The sequence below is a fragment of the Loxodonta africana genome, chromosome X (genome assembly GCF_030014295.1).
Source record: "Loxodonta africana isolate mLoxAfr1 chromosome X, mLoxAfr1.hap2, whole genome shotgun sequence".
NCBI lineage: Eukaryota > Metazoa > Chordata > Mammalia > Proboscidea > Elephantidae > Loxodonta > Loxodonta africana.
The window spans coordinates 159962532-159977252 of NC_087369.1; the positions used below are offsets into that span (position 1 = coordinate 159962532).

The following is a 14721-nucleotide window of genomic DNA, read 5'->3' on the forward strand; positions in this document are numbered from 1 at the left end:
AATCCTGTTCAGGGTTGTTAAGTTGGAGATGCCTATAAAGGAATGTTAAATAGGTAGTAAGATATATGAGACTGGGGATGTTTAAGCTGTTGTTGTTGTTAGGTGCCATGAAGTCAGTTCCAACTCATAGCAACACTATGTACAACAGAGCAAAACACTGCTCAGTCCTGTGCCGTCCTCACAATTGTTACTGTGCTTAAGCCCATTGTTGCAGCCACTGTGTCAGTCTATCTCTTTGAGGATCTTCCTCTTTTTTGCTGACCCTCCACTTTACCAAGCATAATGTCATTCTTCAGGGACTGGTCCCTCCTGATAACATGTCCAAAATATGTGAGAAGAACTCTCACCATCCTTATCTCCAATGAGTATTCTGGCTGTACTTCTTTCAAGACAAATTTATTCATTCTTTTGGAAGTCCATGGTATATGTCTGGGGTGGGAATGCAATTTTTTTCATAAAGTTGTGCCAGACTTTATTAACACCACACTGTTTAGGAGTGTGTTCTATTTGCTGTGACTGCCCTAGAGAGGGCTGACCCCTGGGTCCATGAAGGTCAATTTTAAGGATTCTTCTCTCTTCTGTAGAATGACTGTTCAGGTAGTGTGCTCTGCTACATGAACTACAGTGTTGTGGCCACTCCATCCGAGGTGACTGCTTTTCGAAGGCATTTTCAACATGCCAATATTCATTCTCTAAGAGAATGAATAATTTTGCCTATGCCTCTTCACAGCTGCCATTGATATCCAGGTGAATGGAGACAAGATGGCCCAGCTCACCTATGGGTGGGACTCAGCTTGAGGACTGACTTTGACTACTCCTGGATACTGCAGGTGGACCTCACAGTTACTGTGGGCAGTATCTCCATGTAGGAAAATCCATCCCCAGCACTGTTCCTCTCACAGGAAAGAATATTATAGGACTGTGACCCTTCAGGTCTTGGACCCTCTTTATGGAATGGTTCCTGGGATTGTCATCAAGCCAAAAACCAAACCCACTGCCATCAAGTCAATTCTGACTCGCAGCAACCCTATATGACAGAGTAGAACTGCCCCATAGGGTTTCCAAGGCTGTAAGTCTTCATGGAATCAAACTGCCACATCTTTCTCCCACAGAGTGACTAGTGGGTTCAAACTGCTGACCTTTTGGTTAGCAGCCAAGCACTTTAACCACTGCATCACCAGGGCTTTGCGGTTGTCATTACCAGACTGAATTGTCTAACACAGGTGAGGCTGGGAAAGATTGTCTTATCATTCTTGAAATAGAGGTCTGATGGGGTAGCAAAATGAAAATAGTCAAAAGCAGTTGGGTTACAACTCTTCAGACAAAGATTAGACTGGAATGTAAGACATAAAATGATACTGGTGAGGAGTGAGCTTCTTAGCTCAAGTAGACACATGAGACTATGTGGACAGCTTCTGTCAAGAGGTGAGGTGAGAAGGCAGAGGGGGACAGGAGCTGGTTGAATGGACATGGGAAATACAGGGTAGAGAGGAGGAGTGTGCTGTCACATTGTAGGGAGAGCAACCAGGGTCACATAACAATGTGTGCATAAGTTTTTTTTTATGAGAAACTGACTTGAATTATAAACTTTCACTTAAAGCACAATAATAAAAAAGAGAAAAAAGGGGGAAGAAAAAGCAGTTGGCTTAGGAGAAGTATGAGAACTAAAAACAGTGTTCATTCTAGATTGAAAATAAAAATGCTATAAAGAACATCATTGGTAAAATTTGAATATGGACTGTATATTAGATAATAATATACTACCAAGAAAGCAACACCAGGAGCAGAGCGTGCCCTTTAGACCCAAGTTTCCTGCACTGAGAAGCTCCTAGACTAGGTGAAGATTGAGGAAAAGGACATTCCTCCAGAGCCAACAGAGAGAGAAAGCCTTCCCCTGGAGCTGGCACACTAAATTCAGGCTTCTAGCCTCCTAGATTGTGAGAGACAAAATTTCTTTATGTTAAAGCTATCCACTTGTCCCCCAGGTGTCTGTGAGTTTGTCATACTCTGGGGCCTTGTGTGTTGCTGTGATAATGGAAGCTATGTTACCGGTATTCAAACACCAGCAGGGGATCATCCATGGTGGACAGGTTTCACCTAAGCTTCCAGACTAAGACAGACTAGAAAGAAGGACCTGGTGGTTTACTTCTGAAAAGAACTAGCCAGTGAAAACCTTGTGAATAGGAGTGGAACATTGTCTGATATAGTGCTGGAAGATGAGCCCTTCAGTTTGGAAGGCACTCAAAAATCAACTGGGAAAGAGCTGCCTCTTCAAAGTAGAGTCGACCTTAATGACGTGGATGGAGTTCAAGCTTTCATGACTTTCATTTGCTGATGTGGCACAACTCAAAATGAGAAGAAACAGCTGCAAACAACCATTAATAATCAGAACATGGAATGTATGAAGTATGAATCTAGGAAAATCAGAAATCATCAGAAATGAAAGGAAACGCATAAACATCTATATCCTAGGGATTAGTGAGCTGAAATGGACTGCTATTGGCCATTTTGAATCGGACAATCATAGTCTACTATGCTGGGAATGACAACTTGAAGAGGAATGGTGTTGTGTTCATCATCAAAAAGAACATTTCAAGATCTATCCTGAAGTACAACACTATCAGTGATAGGATAATAGCCATACTCCTACAAGGAATACCAGTTAATACGACTACTATTCAAATTTACACACCAACTGCTAAGGCCAAAGATGAGAAAATTGAAGACTTTTACCAACCTCTGCAGTCTAAAATTGATTAAACATGCAATCAGGATGCATTGGTAATTACTGGTGATTGGCATGTGAAAGTTGGAGACAAAGAAGGAGGATAGGTAGTTGGAAAATATAGCCTGGGTGATAGAAATGATGCCAGAGATCGCATGATGGAATTTTGGGAGACCAACAACTTCTTCATTACAAATACCTTTTTTCAACAACATAAACAGCAACTATACATGTGAACCTTGCCAGATGGAATACACAGGAGTCAGATTGACTACACTGTGGAAAGGATCATGGAAAAGTTCAATATCATCAGTTAGAAGAGGGCCAGGGCCCAGCTGCGGAACAGACCATCAATTGGTCATATGCAAGTTCAAGTTGAAACTGAAGAAAATTAGAACAAGTCCACGAGAGCCAAAGTGTGGCCTTGGGTATATCCCACCTGAATTTAGAGACCATCTCAAGAATACATTTGACGTGTTGACACTAATGACCGAAAACCAGACACAGTTGTGGAATGACATCAAGGACATCATACATGAAGAAAGCAAGAAGTTGTTAAAAAGACAGGAAAGAAAGAAAAGGCCAAAATGGATGTCAGAAGAAACTCTGAAACTTAGTCTTGAACATCAGGTTGCTAAAGCAAAAGGAAGAAATGATGAAGTAAAAGAGCTGAACAGAAGATTTCAAAGGGCACCTTGAGAAGAAAAAGTATTATAATGAAGTGTGCAAAGACCTGTAGATAGAAAACCAAAAGAGAAGAACGCACTCATCATTTTCCAAGCTGAAAGAACTGAAGAAAAAATTCAAGCCTCAAGTTGCAACATGGAAGGATTCTATGGGCAAAATATTAAATGATGCATGAAGGATGAAGAGAAGATGGAAGGAATACACAGAGTCACTGTACCGAAGAGAATTTGTCGACGCTCACCCATTTCAGCAGGTATCACATGATCAGGAATCGATGGCACTGAAGGAAGAAGTCCAAGCCGCACTGAAGGCGTTGGTGAAAAACAAGTTTCCAGGAATTGACGAAATACCAATTGAGATGTTTCAACAAATGGATGCAGCACTGGAAGTGCTCACTTGTCTATGCCAAGAAATTTGGAAGACAGCTACCTGGCCAACTGACTGGAAGAAATCCATATCTATGCCTATTCCCAAGAAAGATGATCCAACCCAATGCAGAAATTATCGAACTACATCATTAATATCACACACAAGTAAAATTTTGCTGAGGATCATTCAAAAGTGGTTGCAGCAGTATATTGACAGGGAACTGCCAGAAATTCAAGCCGGATTTAGAAGAAGACATGAAACCAGGGATACCGTTACTGATGTTAGATGGATCCTGGCTGAAAGCAGAAAATAGCAGAAAGATGTTTACCTGTGTTTTGTTGACTACGCTAAGGCATTCGACTGTGTGGATCATAACAAATTATGGACAACATTGCAGAGAACGGGAATTCTGGAACACTTAATTGTGCTCATTAGGAATCTGTACATGGATCAAGAGGCAGTCGTTCGAACAGAACAAGGGGATACTGCATGGTTTAAAACTAGGAAAGGTGTGTGTCAGGATTATATCCTTTCACCATACCTATTCAATCTGTATGCTGAGCAAATAATCTGAGAAGCTGGACTATTTGAAGAAGAACGAGGCATCAGGATTGGAAGAAGACTCATTAACAACCTATGTTATGCAGATGACACAACCTCGAAATTCCTCTGTATTGTAGAAAGCTTTTCAAAATTAAATGCTAGAGGATAAAACTAAAAAAAAAAAAAAGAATCTGGCTTAGGAAGCTAGGAGACCTAGGTTTAGGAAGCAAAGAAGAGTCAAATGTAAACATGGAGGGGTCTGTGGCAACTGCCCAGAGTAGGCATTCTCTGCTTTTTGTCTTGATGTATCAGGAAAGGAGTTGGGAGTGAGCAAAGACCTGAGGCAGCTCAGAACTGAATCTCCTATGGGGGTGCAGTTAGGCTCTATCTCACAGTCTACTAGTTAGAGTAGAAATTAATATATTTTTCCAAATTCTCTTTCAGGATGGTTGTGCCAGGAGTGTTAAACTGTCCATGCCTTTTTTTAAATATATAATTTCATTTCTCATTGCTAATATGTGTAATACACGCATACACAGATCAAAGCAGAAGCTCACACTCTCCCTGGGTATGCATGCACCTAGAAAGAATTTTTTTGAGTTATCTCCTTATGTGGCCATTAAAGCCAAGAGAAAGTACAAAGTGCAAGGATCAAGGGGTCTGCAGTAGAACCCCGAAGGGTCCAAGAGCAGAGCAGTAGTCAACAAAGGAGGCTAAGAAGGAATTCTAAAGAGGGGCAGAGAGAGCTGACAGCATTAAAGGCAAAGACAAGAAAATATTTCAAGGAGAAATGAGTAGCCCACAGTCTAGAGCTTTCCTGACCAATTGGACAGTGCAAATATATAACAATTTGGTTATTGCAGAAACTTCTGTTGGACAAGGCTGATCTAAAAATCAAGCAAGACTGAAGGGTCCAGAGGAACTTGGTGACATGGAGGTCACTGGTGATCTTGATGAGGGCTCTTTCAACGGAGTGGTGAGAGCAAAAAGCCAGAGAAGTTAGTGGAGATGAGGAAATGGAGGGAACAAGCTTAGACAGCTTCTTCAAGAAGTTTAACTATCATGGAGGAATCTAGAAGGCATTATGCTGAGTGAAATTAGTCAGTTGCAAAAGGACAAATATTGTATGAGACCACTATTATAAGAACTCGAGAAATAGTTCAAACACAGAAGAAAATATTCTTTGATGGTTACGAGAGTGGGGAGGGAGGGAGGGAGAGAGGTATTCACTGTTTAGATAGTAGACAAGGACTACTTTAGGTGAAGGGAAAGACAACATAATACAGGAGAGGTCAGCACAACTGGACTTAACCAAAAGTAAAGAAGTTTCCTGAATAAACTGAACCCTTCAAATGCCAGTATAGCAGGGGCGGGGTTTTGGGGACCATGGTTTCAGGGGACATCTAGGTCAATTGGCATAATAAAATCTATTAATAAAACATTCTGCATCTCACTTTGGAGAGTGGCATCTGGGATCTTAAACGCTAGCAAGTGGCCATCTAAGATGCATCAATTGGTCTCAACCCACCTAGATCAAAGGAGAATGAAGAACACCAAAGATATAAGGTAATTATGAGCCCAAGAGACAGAAAGGGCCATATAAACCAGAGACTACATCAGCCTGAGACCAGAAGAACTAGATGGTGCCCAGCTATATCTGATGACTGCCCTGACAGGGAACACAACAGAGAACTCCTGAGGGAGCAGGAGAGCAGTGGGATGCAGACCTCATAATTCTTGTAAAAAGACCAGACTTAATGGTCTGACTGAGACTAGAAGGACCCTGGAGGTCATGGTCCCCAGACCTTCTGTAAGCCCGAGACAGGAACCATTCCCAAAGCCAACTCTTCAGACAGGGATTGGACTGGACTATGGGATAGACAATGATACTGGTGAGGAGTGAGCTTCTTGGCTCGAGTAGACACATGAGACTATGTGGGAAGCTCCTGTTTGCAGGGGAGATGAGAGGGCAGAGGGGGTCAGAAGCTGATTGAATGGACACGAAAATAGACAGTGGAGGGAAGGAGTGTGCTGTCTCATTCCGGGGAGAGCAACTAGGAGTATATAGTAAAGTGTATATAAATTTTTGTATGAGACACTGACTTGATTTGTAAACTTTTACTTAAAGCACAATAAAATTTTTTTTTAAGTTAGAATATTTCATATGGAAAAAAAAAGAAGCTTGACTGTGAAATGGAAACCAGATCTGCTGTAATTGCTGAAAAAAGGAGGCTGAATGGGAACATTTTAAGGTGGGAGATTTGAACTATTATAAAGATTGTAGATTTAAGTGAGTAAATAATCATTAATGTGAGGTTCTTGAGACACTAGACAGGTTGAGACTCAGAGCTTGGGTGATGGGACTGGTGTTAGAAAGGAGGCATTCTTTTCCATTTTACTAGGAGAAAAGGGTGGGCAGAGCTATATTGTAGGTTTGTAGATTTGGTGGCAGGAAGGTTAGGGAATTTCTGTATGAGGTTTTCAATTGTATGTGAATTAGATAATGAGCTTATTTGAGGGGAATGTGGGGTGGAGTGGCTATAAGACAAGGGGGTATGAAGAGAATGAAGATTTGAAATAACTTCTATAGACAGGAGAGAACATTTTCTAGAACCATGGTTCTCAAACTTGAGTGTGCATCAGAATCCCCTGAAGGGCTTGTTAACACACAGGGTGATCGGTCCCCCTCTCAGGATTTCTGGTTCAGTAGGTCTGGGGTGGGCCAAAAATTTGCATTTCTAGTAAACTCCCAGGTGACACTGATGCTGCTGTTCCAGTGACCTCACTTGGAGAACCACTGGGCTTGCCAAGCAACACTGAAGTTGGAAACCATAAATATTGATGGTGGTGGCAGAGCAGGGTGTGAGAAGAGTCAAGAAGGTTTGGAATCACAGATAATGAGAGAGCTGACTAGAGTAAGATTGTTGGTATAAGGAGGATATTAAATTGGAAGTTTTTACTGAAGCACCAAGATACGATAGATATTGAATGGATTGGTGAGACAAGCCACACGGGATGAATTTCAAAGTAAATAACCAATAGTTGGTTTTGAAACTCTTGAATCTTTCATCCACAGTAAGAGTAAAAAGGGCCTGGCTGTTGGAGATTAGGGGAAGATTTATGAGGAAGATTCCTTTCAAGAGGGCTGTGCTCTGAGCTCCCACCCCCACAAGAAGGGGGGGGGGTGGAGGTTGCTTCTCCCTCCACTTCAAGTAAGGAAAGAGGAATTTCAAGGGACCATGTAGAGAGCTTGATATATGTCCCCTGCAATTGCAGAGGCATTGCAAAATGGTGTCTGGCTCTCTCCTGGAAAATGCTGCAATGGCAGGAGAAAAAGAAAATTATTGCTGTATTGGGATATTCCAACACTCCCAGAAGCTGTAAGTACCTCATGGAGCAGATAAGGACACATACGCATGAGAGAACCACAGGTTAGTGGACCTCTGCAATGTGGGATCTCAAGAAGAAACCACAAAAACATCCATGAAAGAGCTAACTTTAAACACCTCCTGGGCCCATAGACCGAAAAGCCAACATACAACAGTATCAGTCAAGGAAGAACTTTCCTGTCTCCCTTCCCTTTCTTCCCCTTCCTCCCTTTGCTTTGCCTCTGAACTGGGGTTGCTGGGTATACCAAAAAACAACCAAACCCATTGCCATTGAGTTGATTCTGACACATAGCAACCCTATAGCACAGGGTAGAACAGCCCCATGGAGTTTCCAAGGTTGTAATCTTTACAGAAGCAACTGCCACATCTTTCTCCCAAAGAGGGACTGGTGGGTTCGAACAGCTGACTTTCAGTTAGCAGCTGAACACTTTAACCACTGTGCCACCAGGGCTCCTTGCCGGATACAGCAAATAAAAATAAAGGATGCGCAGTTCAATTTGAATATGAAATAAATAATGAATACTTTTTTAGTGTAAGTACATTCTGTGTAGTGTTTGAGACTACTTACACTAAAAATTTATTAACTGTTATTTCAAATTTAACTGAGCATCCTGTATTTTATCTGGCAATCTTACTCTGAACAGGATCAGAAATTGTAGTTAGTAAGATGGGAGAAGGGCTGGCGGTCTAAGGTAAGGAAAGAGAGAGAAATCATGGCCCATTTACCAGCTGTAGGTACTTCACCTGCAGTGAGTTCCAGGAATAGATCTAACTTTGATTTTGGTTGAAAAGAGGGCTTGGAACTGCTTCTTCTGGTTCAATCATGGCTGAGGAAGTGATACTGGGACACGCCCGAATTTTTAAAATGTGGATGAAGGTTGAAGCCCTGTTAGAAACTTAATCTGCCTCTTAGAAAACAAGGGCAGCATTCGCACTGCATAGCAACCAAATCTCTTGCTCATCTGATTTTGCACAGATTCAGAAACATGGTGCCCCACTCCAAGATGGCGGTCCACCGTGCCACTTCGAATGTGTTCCTCTTCTTAGTCCTGGCAATAATCCAGTCTCATGCAGCAGGCTCCTGAAAGGGCTTGCTATGCCTTTTCTGAGTCTCCCATTCCAGGGCTTCAACCTGTACTTTTTCCTGTTTCAGTTATGGTTCTGAATCACCCAATTTTGAAAAATTTGGGTCTGTTCAGGTTTCCCTTTTTTGGCCATGACTGAACTGGTTCAAAATGGTTCGAAACCCTGGTTGAAAGCTTTCATTATTACGTGGGACAAGAATTCTAAGTAACCACTTAAAACTGGTTTTGTTCCCTAAAGAGGCAGGGATGGGGCAGCGGAAGAGAACAATGGTGATTTAAGATTTCATCCCATGACTTCTATTAGATCAATTTACTGGTTATATTTGTATATGCAAATGAATAAGTATGGAAGCCTGTATATCAAACTGCTAACAGTGCTGATTTCTGGCACCACAGTGGGACTTTTACTTTCAATTCTCTTCAATTTTATTTAGTTTGAATTATTGTAAGTATCAATTACTTTGATAATCCAAATCAATAAAGGTATTTTTAAACTTGTTTTTTTACTTAGTATTCTGTGACTTCCTTTCCATGTTAATGTGCTTCTCCAAAATAGTTTCTATAACTGCATATCCTCTCATTATATAACTGTATTCAAGTCCTTGATTTAGGTTGTTTTCAGCCTTTTATGAATACAAATAATATTGCAGTGAAATCATTTTAGTTTAATATTTATGCACATCTTTAATCATTTCCTTAGAATACATCCCTAGAAATGGAGTAGCTGAATCAAAGAGTTAATGCATACTTTAAGCCTGACAAAATCCCCCCCCACCCGAAAGGTTGTCTATCTACATCAAGTCCACTGCAGGTAGTTATCAATATGTATGTATCTCATTGTTTTGATTGTCATTTGTTTTATTATTAGTTAAGATTAATATTTTCTCAAATGTTTCTTGGCCATTTATATTTTCATATTAGTCTGATGGATGCTGTAACAGATGGATATTAAATTGATGGATGTGACCAGGGTTGTGCTCTACATTTTGTTGACTTTTGTCAACTCTGGCACCCCCAACATGCACACATACTCTGTGATCTACAAAGTCAATAAATACTGGTTGAATGGATGAGTACATCAATGAATTAATTATTTTAAAATATCTGGCCCAACAACATAGTTCTGAAAGACAATGTTCTACACCCTACTTTGGTGGGTAGTGTCTAGGGTCTTAAAGCTTGTGAGCAGCCATCTAAGATACGGCTAGAGCAAAGGAGAGGGAAAAAACTATTATTTGTATTCATGAAGGACTCAAGGGAACAATTAGTCCAAAGGGTTGATTGGGATACCCTCAGAAATACTTGGATGTCTCTGCTTCTCAGCTCTGTGGGCTGCTATTGCTGTCCCTGCCACCATCATCATGGCTACTCCATCACCACCTCTAGTCTCTCCTATTTCTGCTGCCAATGATTCTTTACCAATTTCTTGGTTTTTCTGTCTCCTATTGCTTCTCCAATGCTTCCTGGCTTTCAAGTGTAAATAATGACCTTTTATAGATATTGCCACCCACTAATAGTGGCACTTTCCTTTTGGTTGGCAACCCAAGCAATCACTTCAGACTTGGAGTAATTTTCCAGGCTGTCCCTTTAGGCCGTTTTGTTTGATGCTGGATGTCAAGGGGTTGCCCTTTCATTATCAAAGATGTTTTTAGGTACTTCCAGGTATATATACCTGAGGGTTCCAGAAGTCCAGACGCCACTTAACAACTGTTTTGCAGTTTTGCTGACATCATAGGAATGTAAAGTTTTAGACACGAGGACCCCAACTATAAGCACTGAATGCACCAGTAGCTCTTAAAGGCTGGTTTGATAGATTTACAAGCCATTGATAGAATTGCTTGGAAGAATGTTATTTCTGACATCACCTACTTCGTGTTTTTTAGAGACTTTCTCTGAACCCATCAGTCCTACTGATGGATGAGAGCTTCCTTTCAGGCACCAGCCTGCTCTAGTAGTTCTAAGACTGCAGGGAAATGAACCTTAAATCTTCTTCGCCACAAGTTTGGAGCCCCCTTTCTTAGGCAGATGAGAAGCCTGCATTTTCTTACCAGTAAAGGAGTCCTGAGGAGCCCGGGTGGCACAGTGATTAAGTGCTCAGCTGCTAACCGAAAGGTCAGGAGTTCAAACTCACCAGCCGCTCCACAGGAGAAAGATGTGGCAGTCTACTTCCATAAAGATTACAGCCTTGGAAGTCCTATGGGGGCAGTTCTATTCCGTCCGATAGGGCCACTGTGAGTCAAAATCAACTCTATGGCACACAATAACAACCGACAACAAAGGAATACCTGAACCTGGAGATGAAGTTGTAGCTAGGAAGAAAGAAAAGAACCAGAAAAATGTTTTAGATAGGCTCAGACACAAATGAGGTGAGTGGGAAGGAAAACTGTTTGCATTGTTAGAAGAAAATCCCCAGTTTTGGAGATTTGGGTGCCTTCAACTAGAAATTTCGGCAAAGAAAATTTGAGCACAGCAAATTCTTAACGAAGTGTCTGATTTGTGCTATCTTTGTTTCTTGGTGTTTTTGAAACACCTCTTTCTTCTGACAATGTACTTACTCAGTTATGGTGTGAGTAGGGAGGGAGAGCAGTTCAGGGAATGCTGTAGAGGCTGCTGGGGGAAAATCCCAATGACTGAGATGAGTGCGGAAGGCAGAGGGAGGAGAAGAAGGAGGGGAGGGGCTTGTTCCTGCTAGATACTGCAGGCACAGTGCAGAAGTCGAAAAGATGAGGGGAAGTGCTTTCTGACAACAACCACAACCACCAACACAATGAAGACCAAAGTCTTTTCTCAGAGATTATTCTACCTGCCTTTGACCTCGGCCACCACACATCTGGCTCGCTGGTATTTCATTGACACAGCCGCCTGTGTGCAGTTCAGAAAGGAAAATAATGAAGTAGGTTTTGCCTCTTCCCTTTTACAGTAGCCCCCCAAAAGAGTGTACATTTGACAGGGGCCAATGTCTGTTTGTGAATAGGAACCTTGGAGGCAAGATACAGCACCTAAGACCAAAGACCTTAATTTTGCCTCAAATTTTGGCTATACTGTTTCTATAGAGACCAAAGGGAAGCTTTGGCTCCCCCACTCAGCTATTAAAGTTTAGTGCATTGAAAACTGTCTTCATGCTGTGATACCCTTTCAGGGAGGAGAATAGGGTCTGAACTAATCCATGAAAGTTGTCATGCTATGAACTAGTAGTCAAGCTTTTTCCTTTCAATTGAATCTAAAACTATACTGTACTTCACACTTGATTGGTCCTTCAGATGGAAGGATTCAATATCCCTGCTGGAAATCAGCTCGTCTTCTTCACACAGTGTCGTCGAACGTGGAAAGAGCTTATTTCTGAGGCATAATGACCAGCCTAACATATGAAAAGTCGTAAGCATATTTAATTTCTTTTTAATTTTCTTAAATTTTGATCAAACTTTTTAAAATGCTAACTTGGATTTCCCCCTTGTACAAAGCTTGTTTACCAGACTGTGTCTCCATGCTTGGGCTTGCTGTTTGTCAGTAGACGTTGGAATCTATACATGCTCACCAGCCTTTCTTTCCTCAGGATGATAGACAGACATAACAGCATAAATGTATTGAGGACAAAAAATATCTTCTGAATGCAGCCGTCAGCGAGCCATTGAATGTCCTGTAGCAAAGGTAACGGGTCACTTATTTACCATGAAGACTGGGACGAGAACTCAAGGAATCTGAGCGGCGCTATGCCAATTGTCTGAGGGAAAGGACGCCTTTCCTTTCCCACTCAAAGAGTTAGCTTTGTTTGCACATGTTTTAGATCAATAACTGGTAATAGTAAAGGCAGAACAAAAGCTCTAATAACCATGAGCCATCTGCAGTGTGAATCCACATTTCCCAAGTTAAACACTACTGTCTTGTGAATGAATACAGTGTATATGACTTTTTTTTCTAATTGAAAAAAATGCCTTGATCCATGTACACCAAAAGGGGGCACCAGGGTATTAAAGAAGTTACAATGTTTTGGGAGGCTAAAAATGAAATTAAGTCAAGTTTGGAGAGGTTCTTAGTATAATTAATATGTACGTGATTTGGAAACTTGTTATTCTAAAAAGTTGCTTGGGTGGTTTCAAGTATTTTGGTAAGACCATTTTGATATCTGAGTAGAATTTTCTGTTGGTATTGGGTGATTACTTTGAAGTTTGATAGTATAAATGCAAAAAAGTTTCTTAATTGATGAAGGATGATATAAAGATAAATCACATCTAAGTCTTCTTAGAATGCTATCAAGATTAGTACCCATAGTCTTTTTCATTGACGTTTTGGTCGATGTTCTTTTCAAGTAGATATTTGTCTCTTCTTTGTTGTTGTATACGACCCTTAATAAATGTCAGAATATTTGTTTTCATGTATGTGTCTAGATGGAGAAATTCAGCATTCTGTATTGGCTTTGCTGAGAGAAAGATGCAAAAATTGGGCTGTGGCAAATAGTAGCTAATTTAGAGATTGGCTACCATAACCCCCAGAATTCAGAAGGAATAAAGAAAGAGAATGAAACGCATTTTCTGAGAAGATTTTCAGATTGCACATGTTGCATAATGTTATCTCATTTTGGTGATTCTAGTAAAAGGACAGTTAGTGGGGAACACGTCAGGGAGACAAGAGGTTGCCTCCTCTGCTTTAATGTCACCTATGAGGTGTGTAAAAACCAGTTCCATTTCTAATTTCGTCAGTGAGTGAGTAAGTGCTATTTGTGTTGTGTTTCCCATTACCCTGGCCCTGTGCCTCTTTCCCCCACCCCATATGTGAAGCAGAGACCTTTAATGTGTAATCAAGTCTGAACTGGTTGCTTAGCTAATAATTCCTCTTAAAAATGGAAATCAGTGGCTGCCTGATCCTGTTTCTTCTGTGTATCTGTACCATTTCCAAAGATGGCTGCAATACAAACAAAATGGGTTGTCTTTTCATGGAACACATTTTTTTTTCCTTTTTAGTTTTCGATATTTGGTCATACCCAACTTTTTGAAAAAAGATCAAATGAGAAATTTAGTTGAAATCATGTTTTATAGTTTAATTTTTACCCAGCCTCAGGTCTTGCCATTATTTTATGCTTTGTGATGATTTATGGAATCATCTATTATGCAATGCAAGGTAATTTACAAGCCGCTATTACATCCCTGTAACGTTGATGAAATATGTGACTAATTAGTATATTGTTTAACTGGGAGAATTAGATTTAAAAAAAACAAATGTCTTGCAGGTTTATTTGAAACCTAGGGACTTTATTCAACTTCAATAATTATTCAGGTACAATAAGTTGTTATGTGTAGGGCTGGAAGATAGCTGGAACTTTATTTTAAAATATGGTGATACCAAGAAGTTTTTATGGCTCTCTTATTTATTTGAAATAAAAATAGAATCAGATTATTGAATTTCACATCTTTTTCTTATCAACAATGTCACGATTAGCATGTAGTAAAATGTCCACTTAGAGACAGGGAAGGAAAGTTACTGTTGCTTTTTGTTTGTTGGGGCTTGCCTCCACACATATTGTAAAGGATATTTAGCTTGGTCATGAAATATTTAAAATGTGGTCAACAAATACACTGTTCCATCTAACTGGATATTTTTAAAGTCACGTTTTGTTTTCCTTTAATAATAATTGTATTGTACTGCTTTTACTTTGAGAAATTAATGTTCCCTAGTTTTTTTTTTAGTGTCGCTGAAAAAGAAAAATCCTGTTTTGGGGATAAGGCATTGTAAAATTTTTATATACAAAAGATTATATAAATATTTAGATGTTCATATATTTGTAGAGATATTTTCTTTCTCTGAGTGCACTTCGGGTCCTGCCACTTTGACAAAGGCTCAATATGACTGAATAAATCAGGTGTTATACGTTTTTGGAATAGCAGAAAACCAGAATAGTCAAGGTCTGAAAATACAATTAATCGTGATA

At 40.3% G+C, this 14721-nt stretch overlaps 1 long non-coding RNA gene across 1 annotated transcript; it reads left to right on the forward strand.

Moving 5' to 3' along the window:
- Window positions 1-771: 771 nt before the first annotated feature.
- On the forward strand, window positions 772-14259 carry LOC111747804 (uncharacterized). The gene is made up of 3 exons (XR_002783756.2): window positions 772-6576; window positions 12059-12173; window positions 12352-14259. It is a non-coding gene; the product is annotated as an uncharacterized LOC111747804 (long non-coding RNA).
- Window positions 14260-14721: the final 462 nt, after the last annotated feature.